Source organism: Lissotriton vulgaris, chromosome 1_1, assembly GCF_964263255.1.
Source record: "Lissotriton vulgaris chromosome 1_1, aLisVul1.2, whole genome shotgun sequence".
NCBI classification, from domain to species: domain Eukaryota; kingdom Metazoa; phylum Chordata; class Amphibia; order Caudata; family Salamandridae; genus Lissotriton; species Lissotriton vulgaris.
In genome coordinates, this window is record NC_141685.1 from 785,756,108 (window position 1) to 785,772,434 (window position 16,327).

The following is a 16,327-nucleotide window of genomic DNA, read 5'->3' on the forward strand; positions in this document are numbered from 1 at the left end:
AAATGCAACCCCCTTCAATTGGAAATGAGGCTAAACCGGTCTGATGTCATGCTTTGGCTATTCTGTAATTAGACTTCTAATACTGACACCTACTTGTAAATGCACCTAGTAATTTGGAGCCATTTCTTGGAGTCATCCTATAACTGTGAACCTTAGTTTCAAGCGTCCTCTTAACTTAATTTTACAGTTACATTACCTCCTACTAACGATCTCATCCTGCACCATGCCAGTCTCCTTCCTTACAAACCGAATGCAATGTACAAGTGTGTGACGCACTGTATGGCTGGACCTGTTATTGCGAATTCAAGTACAGGATTAGCTGCCTGTCAATGGACCTTCTTTTCACCCTGTGCGTTTTGCTTGAAAGAAGACTCGTATGCCAAAACCACACTCGTGCATTTTACAGTTTTATCATTGTGAAAGACACCTATACCCTCCCATTCATGGGCATTGGAGGGAGGAAGTCGTTAGATTGCCCAGTATATATGTAGTAAATTGATACTTGTATAGCGCACTCTTCACCCGCAAGGGTCTCAAGGCACTTGTACGAATACCGCTGTGGAACCCATCCTGGCTTGCCCTGTGAGGCGTCCACTCCTGGGCACCCCCAAGGTGGAGGCCAGGCATCCTTAGCCTTGTGGGGGACGTTGTGGAGATTAAGCAAGCTATTGCCCAGAGTTGCAGAGTGGGACTCCATGATTGGAATAGGCACCGAGGCGAGAATTATCAGGTCCGTGGAATTTTTGAGCCCAAGACCCGCCGAGGCGGGGAATTGAACCCTGGTCCCAGGCTAGACCTCTGCATCAGGGTCTGCCGCTCTAATCATTGAGCCACACTTCTCCATGCACATTTTCTACTATTGAATAGTACAAAGAGAAGGAAGGTCAGATCTTTACAGATTCCTATATTTTGTAAAGCGAATTGATGGCTAGAAACACTAAGTCCTTCATAAAAGGTTTGCTGGATTTTGATTGGGGGCCGAATCACTGATCCCAGCTGATATCCCACGCCACTATCTTGCAAGTATTAGTTTTGTCCCCAGAATGGGGATTAACCACAACCACCTAGGAATATAGGTTCCAGTTCTGTGTGCTTTATTTCCAATTCTCAGAGAAATCCACTGTAATTTTCTGCCTGGTCCGATAAGACAAACGATTAGGGCATTAGGGCTGGTAGGCACGAGGTCAGGGTGGTTCCGGCCTGTGAAGGGATAAGTTGTGTGGGGGCATTACCTGCTCCCCATGGTACTGCAGAGATTGGACAGTAGGCCCACAGCCTCTTCTTTGTGCATCAGTTTCACCAGGTGTGCATCTGCACACAGTAAAACAAGGCCTGGTGTCTAGAGATATAGAATTATCAATTCCATAGACCTCAGGCTGCTTCTAATGGCCCAGGGTGGTATCCACTTGACCACTTTCTCTGGAGTTAACACTCTAGATGTGATACTTGTAATCTAGCTCTCATTGAAAGTCCCCCTAATTTAAGTTAATTAATCCTGGGTGAGGGGTGTAGGGGGGCATGGGTGGGTAGGGGGGGAGTTTGCTCTGAATCCTGGTTTTTTCGGTTGCTATATCAGCACCTATCTCCAGGCATCGGCGCAGGTGGTAAATGGATGATGGGTCTTGCCTTTGGTGCGTTTGAGGACTGTGAGCTAAGATCTGTGGTTAGGATTTGCATCTCACCTGTTGTGCATATGCACAGTAGGTGAGGGCATGGCACAGCTGTCCCCCGCCCCCTCCCCCACAGCTCTTCATAAAGGCCAGTGTTGGTATTTCTGGACCTTCAACCACCTTCAGGTATTTTTGGAAGAAGAAATCAGAATAGCCCAAAGTGGCATCTACCACCTTTCTACCAAGCACCCTCCTGCATCCCCACCAAGATACCGCTCTGGGCCACTTGTAAGGATAACATAAGTTGTTTGTGCAAGATCCCACAGTGATTAAAAGAGGAAGCTAGGATTAAAGCAAAGAGAAGCATCTCCTACATGCCCTTACTAAGAATCACTAGTGCTACATCACAGCCTCTACCTTGGAAGGAAAATATAGTGAGGTACAACAGAAAGCTGACCTCTCTAAATCTGCATTTTTCGCTAGTTTGTTAAATCTGCATTTTTCACTTGTTTGTTAACTTCAAACGAGGCTATGCTTACTTGAACAGTCAGGCTAAATGTGCAATTTACAAACCTGAAACACAAAAGGGCTGTACATTTAAAATGGGCATTAATGTGCAATAATGTAAACGCTTTGATAGTCCTTCAAGCATGATAAAAAGAGCCAGTCAAGGCTAGGATATTTGATCTAGGTTTCACCATCGTGTGCAAGTCCCACCTTCAATTTCTACAAATACACCCCTTCCTAGGAGCAATTTTGAGTTAATCACCGGGAAAGCTTATTTCAGCTCTGAATGGGTTCAAGCCTTTCAGCTCCTGATCCATCTTTTCCAGCCAAATGTAAGGACAGTACTACACCTCCTAGGCATGGTGGTTCCTGCATCACCATCGTTCCCCATGTCTGATTACACATGCGTCCGCTCCAGACGTGCCTGGTGTTGTATGTGATCTTTGTCTCCCATTGGCTCACATGATGTCACTGTGAGAATACCTGGTGACATCATAGAATGTTGGGGGCTTTGCCTGTAGTTTATTGACAGTTGGTGCAGGCAGGCTGAGTGGCAGGGAGGTCACTCCTGGTGGGGTCCTTATATTACCATCCTACCATCTGAACCTGCAACTTATCTTAAATAAAGCAACTTGAATATATCCCTGACTCCTGGACTTCTTTTACCCACAACACCTGGCAAGCACAGTGCTTACAAGCCGAGAGTCTGTGGGAGGCTCTTGTATTGATTTGGTCCAGCATCCATCACTGCAGAAGTGGGACAGCAACAATCTGTTGCAGTGCAGGCTTTTCCAATTAGAAAAAAATGCTTTTATGAATAATTTTAAAGAAATCTTTTAGGATATAATTGCTTTCATTGTATTGTATTTATTGAATATGTCTCTGTACTGGAAATATTGTAAGATTTTAAATAATCAAACAATAAAGAATTTATCACTATCACTACACCCAGTCTACCTGGTGATCATCACCTCAGATGCCTCTCTCACGGGCTATCTGCAGGACATGACTGCACAGGGTCTGTGGACACCCCCCTCAGCAGACCTTCCACTTCAACAATCTACAGATGCTTGCAGCCCAGTTGGCTCTCAAGGCTTTCTGCTGCCATATATGCCAGAAAATACTCCTGGTCAAAGCAAACATCTTGACTGCCATGTATTACTTGCAAAAACCCGGGGGGCATGCAATCTTCTAATCTCTGGGCTTTGGTGCAAAGCATTTGGCGTTGGGTGATTCACCACAAAGTACTTTTGCTAGTGGAATACCTCTCGGGAGCAGGCACTGACTTCGCAGACCTGCTCAGCAGGTTGCGGCAATACGTGTCTGTATTGGAACTCAACCCCCATGTCCTGCTCCTGTACTTCCAACGCTGTGGGCTTCCCAACCTAGACCTCTTCGCAACTGCTGAAAATGCCACTTGCCCAAGCTTCACCTCCAGGTTTCCACACCCACAGTCCATGGGCAGTGCATTATAGATGAACTGATCTGGGATATTCACTTATGCTCTTTCACCTCTCCTACTCCTTCCATGCGTGGTTCGGAAGCTTGGACAGGCCTCCCGTACACTTGTCCTAGTGGCCCCCACATGGGCCAGACCGCTGTAGTTCACAGCCCTCCTTGAGTTGTCCGTAGTCCCTCACAAGAAGCTCCCCCGCAGGCTGGACCTTCTCACTTAACACCAGGGCACAGTCGGGCATCCCAATCCCAGGCAACTCAACCTCGCGATCTGGCTCCTGAGGCCCTAGGGTTTGGGTATCCTAATTTACCAGATAAGTGCATGTCCATCCTCAAAGAGGATTGCCGTCCCACTACACAGCAAAGAGCAAGAGGTTTGTCCACTATTTCCTCTCCAACACATAGTCCTCCTCAAGCCCGCAGTGTAAGACATTGTTAGCTACCTGCTTCATTTACAACTCTCAGGACTAGCTTACACTTCCATTTGCTTATATTTGGCTGCGATATCAGCATACCTACAGAACTGGGAACACTCTTCGTTAGTCAGAGTTCCAGTCATTAAAGCATTTATAGAAGGACTTAAGATGATTGTCCACCCTCGATTACCCTCAGCACCATCCTGGAGCCTTAGTTAAGTCCTCAGGCGTATGGACTCCCCTTTTGAACCCCACCACACTTGCCCTCGCCAGCTTTTGTCTTGGAAGGTCACATTTTTAGTTGCAATTACTTCCCTAAGACGGGTAAACGAGATTCAAGCTCTCCTGCTGGAAGGTATACGTGGACAGAGTAGTCCTTAGAACTAACCCAAAGTTTCTGCCTAAAGTGGTCTCCCCTTTCCACCTTAACCTAACAATTGAACTCCCGGTCTTCTATCCTTATTGTAATTGTAATTGAGTTTTATATAGTGCTAATCACCGACAGGTCTCGCATGCTGCGGGAAGGGTTAACCAGAGGTCGTGGGCAGATATAAAGCCCCACAGTATGGTGAATTTAGGCAGCATTCAATGCCTCCCTTAACAGGAGCATTTTAAGTTGTTTCCTGAAAGGGAGAAGGGCCGGTTCTTTGCGCAGATGGTCGGGCAGCTGGTTCCAGAGTTGTGGAAGTAGTACGGAAAATGCTCTACCCCCTTTAGATGCAGTCTTGCATGAAGGGATGGCCAGGAGGCAGGCCTCAGAGGATCGTGTTGTGCGTCCCAGGACATAGTTCTTCAGGAGGTCCTTAATGTAGGCCGGGGCTTTACCATAGATTGCTTTATGGGCAATGCACAAACCTTTAAACTTAACTCTCTGCTTGATGGGGAGCCAGTGGAGTTTATGCAGCAGAGGGGATGCTTGGGCCGGTCTAGGTAGCCTGAAGATCAGCCTAGCTGCATCATTAAGGACTACTTGAAGTTTATTAATGAGTTTTAGGGGGAGGCCTAGATGCAATACATTTCCGTAGTCCAACCTGGAGACAATTGTGGCAGACACAATCATTTGCAGGGATTCGGTTGAGAGGAGTGGGACAATTTTCCGTAACTGTCTTAGAAGCCATATACATGTGCCTACCCCAGTAGTGACTTGGTTAGCCATGGTGAGCTCTTGGTCCAGTTTGATGCCTAAGCTTTTTACAGCAGTGGCTGGGGTAAGGGTAACACCCAGCTCCTGAGGCCAAAATTGCTCCCTCCATGGATTGCCTTTTGTGGGGATGACAAGGACTTCGGTTTAATTTTTAATGAATTTGCTGTCATCCAGTTTACTGTGAATCTAAGAATATTTTGTGCCTTTTCCTGAGCATCAATGGAGTTGTCAATCCGGAAAATGAGGTGGGTGTCATCCGCATGATTGAAGACACGACAGCCCATGTAGGCAAGGGCTTCCACCAGGGGCTGTAGGTAGATATTAAAGAGGAGCGGGGAAAGTGCAGAGCCCTGTGGGACGCCACAGGTGAGGGCGCCCTTGTCCGATACTCGTTCCCCCAACTGAATACTCAGAGACCACCCTAAGCCACTGGTATGCCGATCCCTGAATACCTAAGGCTGTTAGACGATCCAATAGCTGGCTATGGTTGACCGCATCGAACGCCGCTGAAAGATCTAATAAAATCAGTGCGCTCAGTTTTTTGTCCGCCATGGTTCTGAGATAATGTAAAACAGAGACCATCACCAATTCTGTGCTATGATGTGCTCTAAAGCCCGCTTGTTGTATTTGGAGTAGTTGGTGCTCCTCCAAAAAAAGTGAGAGAATTTTAAGAACATGTTGCTCTAACACTTTTGCTAAGAAGGAGATCTGGGAAATAGGCCTATAGTTCTTAAGGATGGCTACATCAGCTCCGGGTTTCTTTAGGAGGGGAGGTTACTCTGGCTTCCTTCAGGTTAGGGGGTAAGTGGCCGGTCAACAGAGAATTGTTCAGAAGGGAGAGAAACTGATTTATCAGGCATGGGATGGCCATTTGAAAGATCCTCCGGAGCAAGGGTCAGCCGGGGAAGCTGTTCGAGTGCAGTTCATTACTTGTGTGAGTGATGTGGGATCCAATGGAGGGAAAGCAGTGAATTGGCTGTCGGGAGGTGTGGAGAGTTGGTGTTGAGCTCTACCGTTCAGGTTGGTAGTAGTGTTGTCGATCTTGAGGATGATATCTCTAAGTTTTTGCAGGAAGTAGGTCTGAAAGGTATTGCAGTCTATACAGGCATCCGTAGTTTTCACTTCGGATTTTTGACTGAGCTCTTTCAATATTTTGAAGGTCTCTTTCTGTTTATTGGGAGCTGTGGAGATTCTTGCCTCATAGTATTCGGCCTTCCTTTCAGTGATGGATTTTTTATATAGTGTAAGTTGGGATTTATATGTGGCCAGTTTTTCCAGTTCATAGGCTTTCTGCCATTGGCTCTCGGCATGTTGGAGACTTTGCTTATGTACCCTCAGTGCCTCATTGATCAGGGAGCCCCCTTCCCTTTGTTTTTCACTCTGATTCTTTTCTCCGTAGCTATTTTATCTAAGACTCGGCGTAGGATGCTAGATAGGGCTTCGCACTCCTGGTCTAAATTTCCTAGTTTGAGCGAGCGAGTGTGTGTGGGGGTACTCAAGAAGGGTCGCTTTTAGGTTATCTGCTTCGATTTTCTTCCAATTTTGTACCACATTCCACTCTGGGGGAGGGGTGAGGGGGGGTTGTAGATGTTGGTCATCCGTTGGGACCCAGCAGCTAAGTAGTGCATGGTCCGACCAAGCGCAGGGGCTAATGTCTATTAGGCTAGCCCAAGGACGCGAGGTCCAGATGAGATCAAGGGTGTGCCCTTTTAGATGGGCGGCGGCGTCTACTAGTTGATGTACCCTCATTGCGCACATTCCTGACTCAAACTGGCTAGCTGACATCTCTTTTGGGGTGGAGTCCCAGTGATAATTAAAGTCGCCTGTTATAAGAAGTCGTTTGTACTGAAAGCAAAGGTCGGTGACGGTTTCCATAAATAGTTCATTAAAGCTAGTAGTCGACCATGGGAGACAGTAAGGGACCAACATTAACATGTATTACCTGCAAAAACGTTTGCTAATGGAATACCTCTCGGGAGCAGGCACTGACTTCACAGACCCACATTAACAGGCAAGATGTTTTCAATGTGATTTTGACCCCTAGTATGTCAGCGTGGTCGATGATCTCTGCCACTATTTTGGTGGCCTTTATCCGTTTATCGAAAATGATCGCTACACCCCCTCTCCGGGCAGCTCCTTGTCTATTTTTCCAGAAGGCATCAAAGTTCTCTGGAAGGAGGGCGATAATATCTGGGACTGAGGTATCTCCTAACCAGGTTTCAGTGAGAGCTAGGATGTGTAGCTGTCCATCCTGAAGGAGAGAGAAAACTTCCAGTTGGTGCTTCTGTAGAGATATGGTATTTAGGACTGCCACTTTCAGGCCAGGTACATTACTAGGCGTGGTGTGGGTATTGAGTGGGTACGGGGTTTTAGAGTGATGACAACTCAACAGGTTTTCAGCTCTCAGCGTGTCCGCCACTCTATCACTAAGGCTGTGGCTGCCTGTGGCAAGCGTGTACAGGTCTGCCCTAGAGTAAGTCCAGATTTGACATGGGGGTTCTGGCCCCAGGCCCCGAAAAGCCGCGGATGGGCGCAGACGGGCTTGCCTTTGGCGCGCCCGCCCGCTGCGCGATGAGGCAGGCATCAGCTTTTTATAGGGAAGGTGAGCAGCTAGACTGCTGACCTCCGCCGTGATAGGCCGGAAGTGTGCTAATTAGCACTTCCTGTATGCGTCCGTTCCCTCCACAACAAACGGAAGCATGTGCGGTGGACCGGGGAACACACAAGTCTGCAAAAACCGGTAGGCAAGTGGAATAATGGCTGTGGTTTAAAAAGGATAGCAATCCTAAATGGTGCCTAAGTGTAATTAAAACAACAGCAGAGTGCACGATTTAAAACACAAGTGCGCTATGAAACCGCTTCTCAGGGCCCTTCACCAGGCGCCCAGATGGAGAGTTACTAACCGCACTGATAGTCTGAATGTTTAGATGCCTCTAACGTTCTAGCATTCTTATTCAGTAGCAGAAGGAACCCTCAATACACTAGATATAATAAGCATTGGCATAGCAAATAGGTCTCGCCTTTTGGACCTTTTAAGTGTTAAGCCAAGCAACAGTTGATGTTGTTGCACCAAGGATATTGTGCTGCATAACGAAATTCTTATAAGGACCCAAAAGCGAGACTTATTGGCTATGCCAATGCTTGTTTCCTGTTAGTGCCCATTTTGTAACCATTAAGGTTTTCATAGAGCGTTTTTGGATGGACTGGCAGGGGGGTTGCAGGTCGTCCGCAATTTAAAAATAACATTGGCTGAAAGCAAAAGTATTGTTTCACATAGCAGACATTACCATACTAGTCCCTGGCACTGAAGGAAATACTTTGCATCTGAAAGTAAGAGAGCAAGCAGAAGAGTGACCTGAAATAAAAGCGAACAACGTCTTCAAATAAAGAGCATATGGGGGACCATGAAATACCACTTCGTAATGATACCGAAGCGGCATCTGGAATGACTTGGAGAGAAATTACATACACTGAAACTGAGCAGACAAAAGACACTGAGCATAGGACTGAATGAAAGTGCACCAAAGTGATGAGGGAGATCACTGTGGAAATACGTGAAAGAGCAGGGAGGGGACATTTGCACCTGAGAAAATGGAGACTGAAAGAGCCGGAAAGTTATGATTAGAGCAAAGGGGCGCCAGGTTTAAAAATATTTCTGAATGGACAATTTTTGTACAATGGTGGATACAGAGGTCAATTATACCGCACTGTCATAAAAAGGTCACTGGGATTTCGAACAACTGTATGCTGGTGTTCCCTCGTTTTAATCTCTGTATTGGGATGATCTCCCCCTTCGCATAAGCCCCGTAGGGGGAGACCAAACCGATGCGAGAGAGCATCTAGTTAGGTTATAGCTCTATTTGTAAGGTCCCCTCTGAGTAGGGGGAGACCAAACCGACGGGGAGATCTGGTTAGAACACAGCTTTCTGCGGACAACCGCAAGCTCATCTTTTATAAGTGAGAGCTACGTGGAAGTGAGGAGGGGGAAGCAAAGCAAAAAACACGGTTGGGGCCCGTTGGAAAGGTAGGGGGCGTTTACAGCACAGTTTGTCCGCTTTAAGGAAAAAAACGGGACGTTTAAAAGACCGGTAGCGGGAGTTCACAGCTCAGGCAATGGGTGACTGCCATTTGTAATTGGTAGTCATTGTTGCCTGCTGCTCTCAGTAGACGAGTCTTTGCTTTGAGGGGCAAATACAAACCCGCACTGAAAGAAAAACAAGCAGGGGTGATGAGAAGGGCGGGGGGAGAAGGGAGGGGCCAGTGCAAGCAGAGGAGCCTGAATAAAGCTGACGAGGAGGGAGGGGGGAGTGCGAGCAGAGGAGCCATTAGAACATGGCTTAATGAGATCAGAAAGGCAGATGGCGGCTACGCGCGTTCACTTGCACGCAAGCTTTAGGCCAGGAAAGCTTGTGTGTAGCACTTTGAAAAGCCCCTTACTAAAGGTCGAGCATGCAGCGCATGCGCTGCTCTAGGCTCGACCTAAAAAGGGCCCTTGTGTCCTATATTGATAGGACCAAATGTTTTCGTAAAACTCTACAACTGAGAGAAGTGTTAGGGATTTGGGTGCAGCAATTTGACTCTAGTATGGCATAAATGTCTCCTTTGGCAATAGGCATGGTCCTGGACCATTTCTATTAGCGTCTAGCTGATCAGTTATCAGGTCAAAAGAGATGGCCGTGGCATTGACTATTTCTTGTAGTATTTTGGCATTGTGGATATTTTCTCTGATGATGTGCACTGCACATAATTGGGAAACAAAATGGAGAAGAACCGATTTATTTTGGACACGGAGGCTTCTCTGCTGTTGCTGGAAAAGGTATTTTATAACGTCTCCGATGACAGAAACCACATATCCAGCATAGCTTTCTTTCCATAAACAAAATGGTTATATTCCTTTCATTAATGACATTTATGAAACAACATGCTGGTAGTAAAGCGGTGTCTGTAGAGGGTGGCCTAGTCCGATATAGTCTCCACTATAGTATTGCGCTCCCTCTAGTGTTCACAAAACTGTCCATGTGCTGAGTAAGCAATAAATATGGTGTTGGGCAAGTAAAAACGTATGTGTTTGTATAAAAAAAATAAGCCTCTATATTGTAAGTAGGTTCAGGGGAGGCTCCTGCACATTCTGGCAGACATGGTGGAACAGATCAAGGCAGGTTTCATCTTCCTGAGAGGCATCCTAATCAAAGGTACTTCCTCAACACTTAAGCAGGCAGCTGAGTGCAAATCAGCAGTAAAATAAATTATCATCTGGCAGCATTTCTCTAGCAAGGGCAAGTAGGGGGTTGTTCTGGTACAGAGAACAGTGGGTCTCTTCAAGGACAGGTGCAGTATAGTTTGACTTTCCAACTGAGCCCCAATGCACAGCTATGAGACATGCTGCAAGAGCCTACAGGGAGATTCAGTATCTGGACGACAGCCGTTCACCTTAAATGGCATTGGTAACAGTAAGAAGCAATGGGCACATCATTGCACAGCTTCAGGGGAGCAGTACAGATAGGCTGACTCACCTCAAGAGAGATGGACCCGGGCATTCGGTCCATTTGCAGAAGAAGAAGCAGGAGCGGTTAAAGCATGTAGCCCTGGTCGGTGCAGGTACGGAAGTGAGCACTGCTGGTAAAGATCTAACTGAAAAGCAGCACACATGCACTGAGAGGAGTGTACCCGTGTTGACAATCCACAACACTACACAGCAGCACAAGGTGCAGTCCTATCATCCGGGGCTGGAGGGCAGATTTCCTCTGGTGCCCCTTCAAAGTCACTTCAGCCAGGAGATTGGGTGTACGTGGACTGTCGAATAAGGACACTTGAACCTGAGAACAAAAGCTATAGAGGCAGCAAATATGTTTTATGCAGTTCTCTAGAACCACATCCATGGTTCATTTGCTCACCATACCACCCCAGTTTAGACCCAGCCATATGCAAATTTGACCTGACCCTGTGCCCCATTTGTCACCCCGAGTGGGACTGGTATGCCCAGAAGTGGATCCAGTGCTCTCCTTGCCACTGGAGTCAAGCTAGCCTGACTAATGAGGGGTGATGTACCGAAACCGGTCCTAGGATTCTTGTTTCCAATCCAGGGAGGACTTGGCCTAGCAGTTCGGGCTGGACTGTTCCCTCAAGGAACAGGGTCAAGACTGATTTGCATATGGCTGGGTCTGACCTAGAAAGGCATGGGGAGCAAACAAACGATGGATTTAGGCCCAGATCTCTGTACTGGGGTGAATGTTTAACATTGTGCAGTAATCTGTCCATCAATAGTTTTTTTTTTATTATTAATCATTTCTAAGACATAACCCATCTAAAAAAAAGATTAGTTCACAATTTTGTATAGGTGCATGTGTAACATTCATGCAGGCTTTGTTACTTGTTGACTTAACCATAAGACAATCATTTCTCCTCGCTGGTGGTTAGCGCAGGGTTCAGAGTGGGACAGTCAACTAGGTTGATATGGGAGGTAAACAAAACAAGCATTTGCAATGCAATAGGTCTTGCATTACTGAAAGTTTGAGTTATTGGCGTTGCAGTATTATTTGCAACACGAGTAAGTCAAACTTTTAAGTAATGTGAGACCTATTGCATTGCAAATGATTATTTTTGTGCCGAAAGCAGTGCTTTAAATGGCCTGTTACTGTCCGGTAATGAGTACGGGCACTTTTTTATTTTTTGCGAGGGAAAGTACCGACCCTTCCCAAGAGAAGTGCAGTACCTTTAATTGGAGAGTACCAGCACTTCTCATAAACAAGCAGGTACTCTTTTGCAGAGTGCCTGAACTTCTATCTTTCCATTTCAACCAGTGGTCGAAAGTAAGGCAAGGCTCTCAAACACTAATTCAGATATTCGAGGACAACACAGTATATTAATTCACCTTATTCTCTAATATTTGGGAGTGTTTGTTTTCACCCCCGCCAAGTTACATGTGAAGTATAAAAATACGAGCCCTTACGTGGGCAAAACATAATGAGTGAACTTATGTGGGAACAGCTGCAGTTTCTGTGGTGGCTGCTGTTGGTATAGCAGGGTGCACTTAAGACCCTATGTTCTTGTACTTTTAGGCTGCATTTTACGCAGGAGAGATGTGTTTGTCCCTCCAAAGCCACATTTACCCCAATGCACAGTTTAAATGCTAGGCTCCTGGCGGCTGTTCTATTGTCATTTTGAGCAATTTTATAAGGCTGGTGTATTCTTCTGCCGCCGGCGAGAAACCTGCAAAAAACACAGTTGATGGACAGAATGTAGAACAATGTCATACATTCACCCCAGTACAAGGATCTGGGCCTATATCCATCGTTTTTCGTGCTGGACTGTTCCCATGAGGCACAGGGTCAGACTGATTTGCATATAGCCATGTCTGAACAGGGGTGGCAGAGTGGGCTAAAGAACGGTGATGGATTAAACCCAGATCTTTTGACTGGGTGTGAGTGTTTGATTGATTCAGATGCTCCGTCCATTACCACCCCCTTTTGTACCGCCGGCGAGAAACCAGCAGACTTGCTGGGGGACATTATAGACTCACCACAGCTTACGTCACGCAGACGGGACATGTAAACTCCTACATACTTAAATGTCAGATGGCTGTGATGCAGCGCTCTTCTGGAAATAATTTCCAAAGACATTTCACCTTTCCCTGAAGCATAATTTCTATCATACTATCAGACAGTGGGGCCCATATCACTGCAAATCACTCATAAACACTTACACTTTACTCCATGGATCGGTGAAATTCCAAGGAAAAGCTGCTGTATCTTAGTGGAGTGCCTAAAAACTAAATTGCATATTTCTACTATTTACACCTGCAGTTTAGATACATTTACCATGGTTTCATAAAATATGACATTTTATTAGACACACCACCATTGAGATCGCTAGATCTGCTAGTAAGAAAATTAGGCGTAGGAAAAGTCAAGACCAGCTTGTTTCTCTATTTATCTAATTTTTATTAATAGCAAATTCAGTATGTCTAAATAATTATCACTTTTATTTATTTTATTCAGAAAATTCGACATTTAAATATAAAGATTCAGGTTTAGGACAGTTAAATCATTTATTTTAGAAAAATCCAAGAATAGACATTTGCATTATTTGAATAGCTCAGATATTAGCAAAAGACAGATAGTTCCCGAAACATTTAACTACTCTCCTAACATCCCTATCTAGACTCTCAGCTAAAGTGCATTTCCCTGTAAAAGAAAAACAGAGTTAGGCAGGTTTCTTACATCTCAGGAAAAAGTCATCAGTCTGACAGCATATCTGGAGGCAATTGAAGGAAGCGATACCCTTCAGTGAAATCAGCACTTTTTATACCTTTTTCACTAGCTCTATCTAACTAAAAGTGTATCTTTTGACTTAAATACGAGTTCTGATTGGACAATTTTGGGGTGGATGAACATCATTTCGTCATCAAAACTTATGTTTGCTTCCGTCCACAATTTTTCTAATGGACCTATTGTTTTATTAAATGTCTAGCCTAGTCCGGATCCCTATTCGCAACGTTCGGCTTCTTTCCCACGTTCCGTACCACTGTGCTCATCACCTGGCAGCCATCTGCACTTCCAGTCCAAGTTGTCCTTGAACCTTATTCAGTCCAGGCTCAAGCTGTTCGCATTCAGATTTCACGCATGCGCATTTCTTTTGTGGCCACAATAATTGAGTGACTCCATTTTTTCTTAGGCCTCACGACTCAGAAATGGGAACTATCATAGAAACAAACACAAACAAACGTTAATTTAAATCAATTAACCCTTCTGTTTACCTCCCCCTTAACTAAGGATTTCCCAATTAGTATTCACCTAGCAAAAAGCTACATTTCAGCGCTTCACGTTTTTGCACAAAGACATATAAACAAAGCACATATATGCCGCATTCCATTATCTAGATGCTGCTTATTAGTTGAGGACATGACAAAATCACATAATTAGTTGATTATGATTGCAACACAAGCAAGATTAATTTCCCACGTGTATTTGTGTAGGTGCGTATCTTATTCTACGTTGGTTATACATGTACGATGTTTCATTAATACAAGTTACTGTTATCAGAGTATGATTTCACAACGGGTACACAAAATTTTGTTTCACCAACTTGCTCCATCAACTCCCCCCTTTGGTGATTTATCACCAAATACCACCCCAAAATTTGCAATTTTTAATTTTCCCAAGACATGTTCCAAATTCTTCAGGTTAGTATTTCTACACTTTGGTATATTTTTCTCTTGTCTCTTTAAAGACTTTCTCTTGAAACTCTTCCATTTCTATATCGTCTTTTTCTCTTTCTCTTTCTCTTTCTAGTCTTTTCTGAATCATTTTCTTTAATGACTTTCTAACATTTCTTCTTTTTCTATGTATGCAACATAACCTTATCATCAAAATGACTAATACTATTACTGTTACTGGAATTAGTATTTTACCTATAACTGAACTACCTATTTCTTAAAACCAATGTTTAATTGCTGTCAATCTTTTACCAAGTCGTTCAAGGATACCATCAACTCCAGTGGTTCAATTTCTCTATGCATTCCGTAATATTTGTAATATACTTTTCAATGTTTTGACTTTCATCTGGAATATATGTACAGCAATGCTGTACCTTCAAAATTCCACAAACTCCTCCTTCTTTTGCTAATATAATATCAAGTGCAAGACGATTTTGCATTACAATAGTTCTCTTAGCAATCATTTCAGTCTTTACCATTAGGAATCCACCAGGTGTATCTGTTGACAAGCGATCTACTATCGTTGATAATTTCCGAATTCGATTTGCATTGAAAGATATTCCCACTGCTGGTATCAGTGCTCCAAAAACATCACCTATTATTTCCATCACACTCTCTCTTTTTCTACAACTTTAAGGTTTACCTATCTCATGAATTCCATTTGTTCATCTATCTACATGGAAAATTTTAGGAAAAACCAAACCCACATAGCAAGTCCCATACCAATGGTCAGGCAACCTATAATAAGCTTATTTTCCTTATATGAAATATACTCCAGGAAAAACAGGATAATTCCCACCTTTAAATCCCGATCCCCTAGGATACGATGAGTATGTTTACATTGACGTGCTCCCACAAAATAGTTGTCATACATGGTGTTGTCTCTCCTAATGCAAAATTTCCCTAACAGTGCAGTGTCTATATTTATTGCTACATTCACATTTCTTTCATCAATATTTTCATCATTAACCCCTTCGATGCGGCCGCGATTCCCCTGGTGTGCTGTAAACAGCACGAACAGGGGCGGGCCGTGACGAACCCCAGCCGTCATCAGCACACGAGCACCGTAGTGCATGACGGCAGGAGTTCGTCATGAGCATGGAAGGGGTTAAATGTCCAATATTTTGATTGTTCATGGTTCACTTTCTCCTTACGTTTAAAGCAATTCTCCTTTCTTCAACCATTTCTAAAAACGCATTTTCTTCTACTCTCATTTTACAAGTTAAATTGTTTTTGAATGCATAGTCATGACTCAACTCATCTACTTCCAAGAAATATTCTCCCATAACTGTTGCAGGTCTTTTCATATTTAATGCACTATCTATTTTCAATTTTGCAAATACTTCATCAGAATTAGAATAATGATATTCAAATTTACCTGTTTGATAAAACAAGTTAGCACTCACACTACATGTGACTCCATATGTAAGTGGGAGATGATGATAGGTCACCCCCTCAAAAACAGATGCAGGCAACTTTACACATACATAACAGTCACTAGCATCCATTGTTCTAACATATTGAGTTAACAATCTTGAAAAAGTGTTTTTCGTAAAATCATTAATAGAGCTATCTTGATGCAATTCTGGCTTATATACATGCTGCTTATCTGATTTTGATTTAACATTCTCTTCATTTGAGCTTTCATTATGTTTCAATTTCACTAAGCTATCTTGGAAAGGAATAACAGTAGCTAAAATTATCCATATCAGTATCAATAATCCAGTACAAAACAAGCACATTCTACACCATTTTCTAAAAGTAGAACATTTCGTTTTATGGTCATTAGTAACCATTTTTAAAAAAAAAAAATTACACAGCGAGTTTTGCTAACACGTTTTCTTCGACCTAGTGTCTTTACAAGCTTTTGTTTTCTAACAAGATTTCTTCAACCTTATGTCACTTACAAAAAAATTTCTTTCTACTTTCAATTGCCCTTCTATATTTTCCTTCTTCTGTAATTTTACAATTTTACCTTTGA